Raw genomic sequence first — 6,909 nt, 5'->3', positions numbered from 1 at the left:
AGACTCTGAAGCAGGCTCCAGGCTCTGAGCTAGCTGTCAGCACAGAGCCGGACTCAGGGCTCGAACCCACGAACCGTGAGATCATGACCTGAGCAGAAGTCGGTCAGTTAACCGACTGAACCACCCAGGTGCCCCTCCATTCACCATTTTATCCATCCTCTCATCCACCAAATATCCACCCATTCTCTCTTGCTCCTATTTATACTCCCATCTATGCAAACATTGATCCACTTTCCCCCACATGTCCTACCCAATACCTCTCAGAAGGGGGAGGAAGATGGTCCTATTGTTCAGGGGAGGGACTTTGAGTTAGAAAAATCATACTTTGTGTTATAATTCCAGATCTCCCTAGAACATCCAGGCATTTGATATTTGAAAAGCAAAAGCAGTGTTTGTTGTTCATGTGGACCATGGAAAGTGTATCCGAATGGGCTTCTCGCCTGGTGGGGTACACAGAAAATGGTAATGGTTGTCAGGGACTGTGGGAAGACCCTGAAGGAGCCAGGGTAGAATTTCTGAACCAAAGTAATCCCCTTTTGATTTTGTTATTTACTGAAAGAAACAAAAATTGAGAGAAAGTGCATGCAGCTATTACTTATTCATCAAACACGCAGTGAATGCTCCAGAGTATCAAGACCAACGAGATCCGCCCTATCTTCAGGGGCCTCACACTCAGGTGGGGAATCAGCCCCACAGGCCGGCTGTTACCACACAATAAGAAATGTGCTGTAAAATATGTGTGAGCAGATCGCTATCCATCATAGAGAAGAGAGCCTCTTGCACGCACTGCACACTTTCCCAGGGAACACCATGCGGCCTTCACAAAGGAGGTGATATTTAAGGTCTTAAGGGAGGAGGAGGGATTCTTCAGAAAACTGGCAAGGAGTCCACCACCAGCAATATTCTGTAGTAATTAATTGCAAGGATTTAGGAACCGGAATGCCTGGCTTCATACATTGCATGGTGTGACCTTAAACAAGTAAATTAGCCTCTGGGCCTCAGTTTTTCTTGCGTCTAACATGGGGTTAATAACAGTATCCATTTCTTGCGTCTAACATGGGGTTAATAACAGTATCCATTCCATAGAATTGGTGAAGAGTACGAGTACGTGACTCAAAAGTCCTGCATATATTAAGCACTAGATGTATGTATATATCTGCATATAGTAAGCACCGTAAATGTGTTTGCTGTCATGACTAAAAGCAAAATTATGACTAAGCATAGAAAAGTGAAAGCACATGACTTGTTCAGGCAATGCCATAGAGCTGCTTGAACATTCGATCAGATGAAGATATCGAGGGAGCACAGCAAGAAGGGAGGCCAGAGAGGGAACCAGGAGCCCTCCTGCTCAGGCCATAGACTAGACCAGGAAGTTTGAACTTGACCCCTAGGAAATAGGGAGCCACAGAAGCCTCATCGTTGTTGTGGCTGCTGTTATTGTTGTTGTTATTGTGCTAAAATACACATAAGGTAACATTTACCATTGCAACCATGCAGTAACCCTCAGCACATTCACAAATTTGGGTGGCTATCACCACCGTCATGGTCAGCTTGGGCTGCTAGACTGTATATCACAGACTGGGTGGCTTACGCAGCAGAGATTTATTTGTCACACTTCAGGAGACTGGGAAGTCCCACATCAGGGCGCCAGCACGGCTGGGTTCTGCTGAGAACAGTCTTCCGGGTTTGCAGTTGGCTGTCTCCTATCCTCACATGAGTAGGGGAGAGAGACAGAGACGGAGAGGGAGGGAGACAGAGAGGGAGGGAGACGGACAGGGAGGGAGACAGAGGGACAGAGAGAGAAAGAAAGGGAGAGAGAGGGAAGAGGAGAGGGAGAGAAGGAGGAAAGGGAGAGTGAGGGAAACAGAGACAGAGACTGAGATGGGGTGGGGGGAGGGGCAAGCTTGCTGGTGGGTCCTTCTTATCAAGGCACTAATCCCATTCATAAGGGCTCCACCCTCCTGACCTGATTACCTCCCAAAGTCCCCACCCCCAAAAGCCATCACACTGGGAGTTAAGAGTCCAAAATATGAATCTGGGGGAGACAAACACTCAGCCAATAACAACCACTTTGCAGTTCAGTGTAAGGTTTTGTGTGGGGGAGAAACTGCTTGACTATGGGCTGCCCCTCCCTGCGTTCTCAGGGACCTCCCCAACCACTGTGCTTCATGATTCACAGTGGGGTGGGGGGCGGGGGTGCCGGCTGGAAAGAGGGTGGTGCCTCTGAGCTCTATCTGAAAAGCAGGCACTTTGAAAAATGCTGCCAGTAGTAGCAGACTTTGACTGTCACCAAGAGGCACCACCTTTCTTTCTTTCTTGTTTTTTTTTAATATTTTTATTTATTTCTAGGAGAGAGAGAGAGAGAGAGACAGCGTGAGCAGGGGAGGGTCAGAGAGAGAGGGAGTCACAGACTGAAACAGGCTCCAGGCTCTGAGCTGGCAGCACAGAGCCTGGCGCGGGGCTCGAACCCACGAACCGTGAGATCATGACCTGAGCGAAAGTCGGACGGTTAACCGACTAAGCCACCCAGGCGCCCCGAGGCACCACCTTTCTGAAACACCTGGGGGCAGAGTGTCACCCCCAGGAAGATCTTCATAATCACCCTAGAAGCCAGCGCTGGTGAGTTCCCTGGAAAGAGCACGAGCCCAGGAATGACCTTGTACATCTCCCATTATTTCCAGGGCCTTCAGCTTTCTTTTGTTGCAAAAGGCACGTGAAATGGGATGGTATTCATTGCAACAATGTGTTTGCATTGTCCTATTGTGTTTCCCTAGAACTTGCAGTTTCCTGGGAGAGGCCTGGCAGAGACAGACCCAGAGATCAAAGCAAAGGCTTAGGCATGGGCAGTGTCTCCCCCACCCGGACCCCATTCCAAGCCTGAAAGCTCGAAGCTCACCAGTTTGTTACCTTAGACGATTGTATGAGACTTCATTTAGACAAAGGATTTTACTTTGAAAAAATTATATAAAAAACACCCAACTAGGCCATCTCGAATCCTGGTTCCCTTCTGAGTATGCGCAAGTTTCAACAATCAGCAAATGAACCTCGGGGTGGACCTTCCTTCACAAACTTCAGAGGGCCATGCAAATTCTCCCGGGAGGAAATACTTTGTCTGCCCACTTCCCGACAGTTTAGTGAGGGACCGACTGAGGTTGTTTGCCCCATGCCACAAGCGAGTCATCTCAAACTAACCTGGCAAGTCACTGAGTCAGGACCAACCTTTGGGAATTCCTGGATCACCTCTTNACCATACCATGGTCTCAAAAGATGTTCCCATGCTCTTTTTTGAGCCTCTATAAAGCTTAAGCCCTTAAAGCTACTGATTTGAGATGTTCAGTACCTGTTGTGTGTTGCACCAATTACCCTTCCAAGTCAAACCAGGGGATGCGGGAAACTGGAGGAGAGAGCCTGATTGATCTGAGTTAACATGAGGTCACACTACTAGGTAAGAGTCCAGGACACAGCCTTGGACTGGGGACGCTCTGATCTGAGCAGAGGCTCACCCCCTTATCAGCCGGGTGACTTTACTTCGGTCAGTTAACCTCTGGGAGTTTGGGTAATTTTCATCTACAAAATGAGGTTCAGAAGACCTTTCTCACAGTCTGTTGTGAACAGTAAGTGAAAGAAGGCATCAGAACTCTCTCTTGGGACGTCTGCCTCGTGGCGAGACTCAATGAGCCTCCAACCACTAGGCTACCTGAGGACAGGAACGTGTCTGCCTTAGACACTGTCCGTACTGGACTCTCCATTCCTGACTATTCCCTGTCTCTGGCATTTGTACCTTTCTCAATAAAGAATGACTTCTTCTTCCTCCCAAGACACTTTATAGGTTGACTTTGGGAATCACATGAACCGATAGACAACAGCAGTTGGACAATTTGATGCTTTCTAGACACATGCAAGCAGCGGCGTCTGGTCTGGGCGACCAGTTTTCAGAAGACCCGCTGGAATTTGAGCGTGGTTCACTCGAGCAGGCTAGGATTTGTGTGTTTATTTTTTCCTGAATGTGGGGGCCTGCTGGCTTCTGACTGGCAATAAATCTTGTTCTTCTTAAGCAGAGAAAAGTCAAATCTAAACCAAATGTGAGCAGGAGTGTGTAGAGAAAGGCTGGAAGGTGGGCCTGAAACATGGGATTTGAGGATTATAAACACAGCGGGCCACTAGACGCTTTTAAAGGGACAACAGTGAATTCCTGCATGGGGCTGCTTACCACAGAAGGAGTGACCTGGCAGAGTTAAGTCAAGTGCCATTCCAGTTCAACTTTAACTAAAAAAATCCACTCTGGGTTCATTCTCAGTGAGCGAATTCTACACATGCAAATGAACAGTGGTGGAAAAGCTCTTGTGAAGTAATTATTAGTGAAGTCTAAATAAACTGGTCATTTGGGAAGTAATCTCCCTGACGCATAAATGGCATTGAATGACTAATTAGTCTCGAGCTAACCAAGTATGATTACAGTGCTGAGCTTTTAGCATTACTAAGGCTTTCAAATTATGGTAAATAAAATAGCCGGTGTGGCCACTGCACCCTAGAAATGCCCACGGGACATTCTAGATTCTTCCATGTCAGTTGCAACTGTGATGCAGACCTTTGGAAGTTAAAATAGTATGCCAATAGGTGAAATCCCACAATTCAGTGGTAGGTAATTTAGAAATGTGAATTTTTCAAGATGAAATATGAATTAATCGTGCGTGGCTTTATCTAGAAGGTTAACTGGAGGGAAGTGAGAGAGTGAAGTGAGAGAAGTGAGAGAGTGTATACTGTGTGTACTATTATTATTGAAAAGAAATGTAATTGTATTCCTTTTAAGTTCGTATAGTAACTAAAATCCTGATGTATTCATTTTCTTTCCATTTCCTACAAATTGGTAGCTAAACCTCTACTGGAAAGCTTTAAGGGACTGGATTAATGAACATCTCAGCATGATTTGTGCTGGTCACATTCGTGCTTGGCATATAAAGGGTGCCTGATGTCCTTGGGGTTGTCTGAAAATCACTCCCTTTATTCCTTCACTATGTGACCACTGTGTGCTGAGCACAATTTAAACATTTTTGGTTCTGTAATAATTAGTTATCATCACTTCACCGCTGCTGCTATCGACACCAGTGCCACCGTCATCATCACCACCGTCATCGTCACCACCGTCATCGTCACCACCATCGCCACCGCCACCACCACCACCACCACAATTACCACCATCCTCACTACCACCAGTACTTAGTACATGCCAAACCTAATGTTATTTAATTACTGAAACAATCCTATGAAAAGCTCATTCCTCTTTTACAGATGAGGAAACAGAGGCTTGGAAAGGTTTGGTGACTTGCCTAACGTCTCTTTAGTTTACTTGAAGGAAATCTTTCTTGCCATTACAAGACGCAGGGATAGAAAATCTTGACCCCTTTCTGATTCTTGGTCTAGCAAAAATGCCAAGCCAAGTAGAGTTTTAATTAGTTTTCACTGAGGTTTATTCCAGTAAATTTCTTCTTAGAGGGAAGATGTCCTTTAGAAACTTTTGTTAGAGAAGGGATGGAGGAGAGAAGGTTGCTAAGGTAGAGGGTAGAGATGGCTTGTTCTTACTCAGGACTTGTGACTCTAAATCTCAGGACTTGTGATCCTGCATTCCATGTTCTTTTTCACTCCTTAACTCACCTACAAACCCTCCCCCTTATCATCCAGTCGTACCAAGGAATGCAATGATTTCTCTTTCACTGTTACGGACAGTAGACATTCTTGATGGTTTGTCCACAGTTGCGTGGCCATCCAGATGAGTGGCAGGTCTTCCCAGGCCTTCTGCAGAAAGCTCCTTTCTGCCTGAACATGCCTCATAGACTATTTCAAAAGCAAAACCTTTCAGCTGGCAAATGGTAACAGCTGCTGCTCTTCAAAACACCCAACGGGTAAAACTTCTGGGTTCCAATGTACAGGCATAACGCTCTAGCCAAGTCTGGATGGGGCTCAGTGTTAACTCCTGCAGAAAAGGTTACAGGTAGTGAACCTGGATGTGAGGCCAGGCCAAAACCCATTTTGTTGCTGGAGACTGTTTCTCAGCCACAGTAGACTGTAGCTGTAGAAGGCATTGTGTGGGTGGGAAAGAAACTTGTACTTAATTGGGGGAGGATGTGGTGAGGGAAGGGGAAGGAGAGTGTGTGAGCGGTGGAGGGAGGACAGAAAGGCACAGAGCTGAGCCCACCGTGATAGGAAGAGAAATAAAAGTCTTCTAACCATCAACCAGGAATTCAATGGACATCTCCAGTACACATTACATGGATTCAGTCCCAAGGAAAAACCGAAGAGGAACTAGATCCCTCCTCTCCCCTCAAAATGATTATGGTCTAGATCGGGGTTGGCCAGTCACTTATTTGCATCGAGGACAACCCTAAGTACTAGAAATACAACACAAGAGAGAGAGAGAGAACGAGAGAGAGAAAGAGAGACCAGTGTTTTGCTATTACTGAAGAAATTGGGGGAGGGTGCAGAGTAAATTTAATAAGGTGGAAGGGAAAGTCTGTCTGAAGAGGTGACATTTGAGCCATACATGCATATTAGAGAAGCACTTCCAAAAAAGAAGGCAGAGCCAATGTAAAGGTTTGAGATGAGAATATTCTCAGTGTGTTTGAAGAACAGAAAAGGCCAGCGAGGCTGGAGCTGAGTGAGCGAGCGAGAAAGCGAAGTGGTAGGAAATGAGATCGTAAAGGAGGGTAAGCTTTCGCTCTTTGGTTGCCTTGCAGACCACAGTAAGAAGCCAGGATTTTGTGCTGATTTCATCGGAATGATTTGGGTGGGTTTTCACTCACTCTCCAGCCCTGGCGAACTAGTAGTGACTGCTTAGGTCACTGTGATGAGAAAGATTCTGAAACCTTACAGCTCAGCGGGGAGGACTTGAGCGATGGCTTAAGAATACATATG

This window comes from Crocuta crocuta, unplaced genomic scaffold (assembly GCF_008692635.1).
Source record: "Crocuta crocuta isolate KB4526 unplaced genomic scaffold, BGI_CrCroc_1.0 scaffold384, whole genome shotgun sequence".
NCBI lineage: Eukaryota > Metazoa > Chordata > Mammalia > Carnivora > Hyaenidae > Crocuta > Crocuta crocuta.
Note: the sequence above shows the minus strand (reverse complement) of the source record.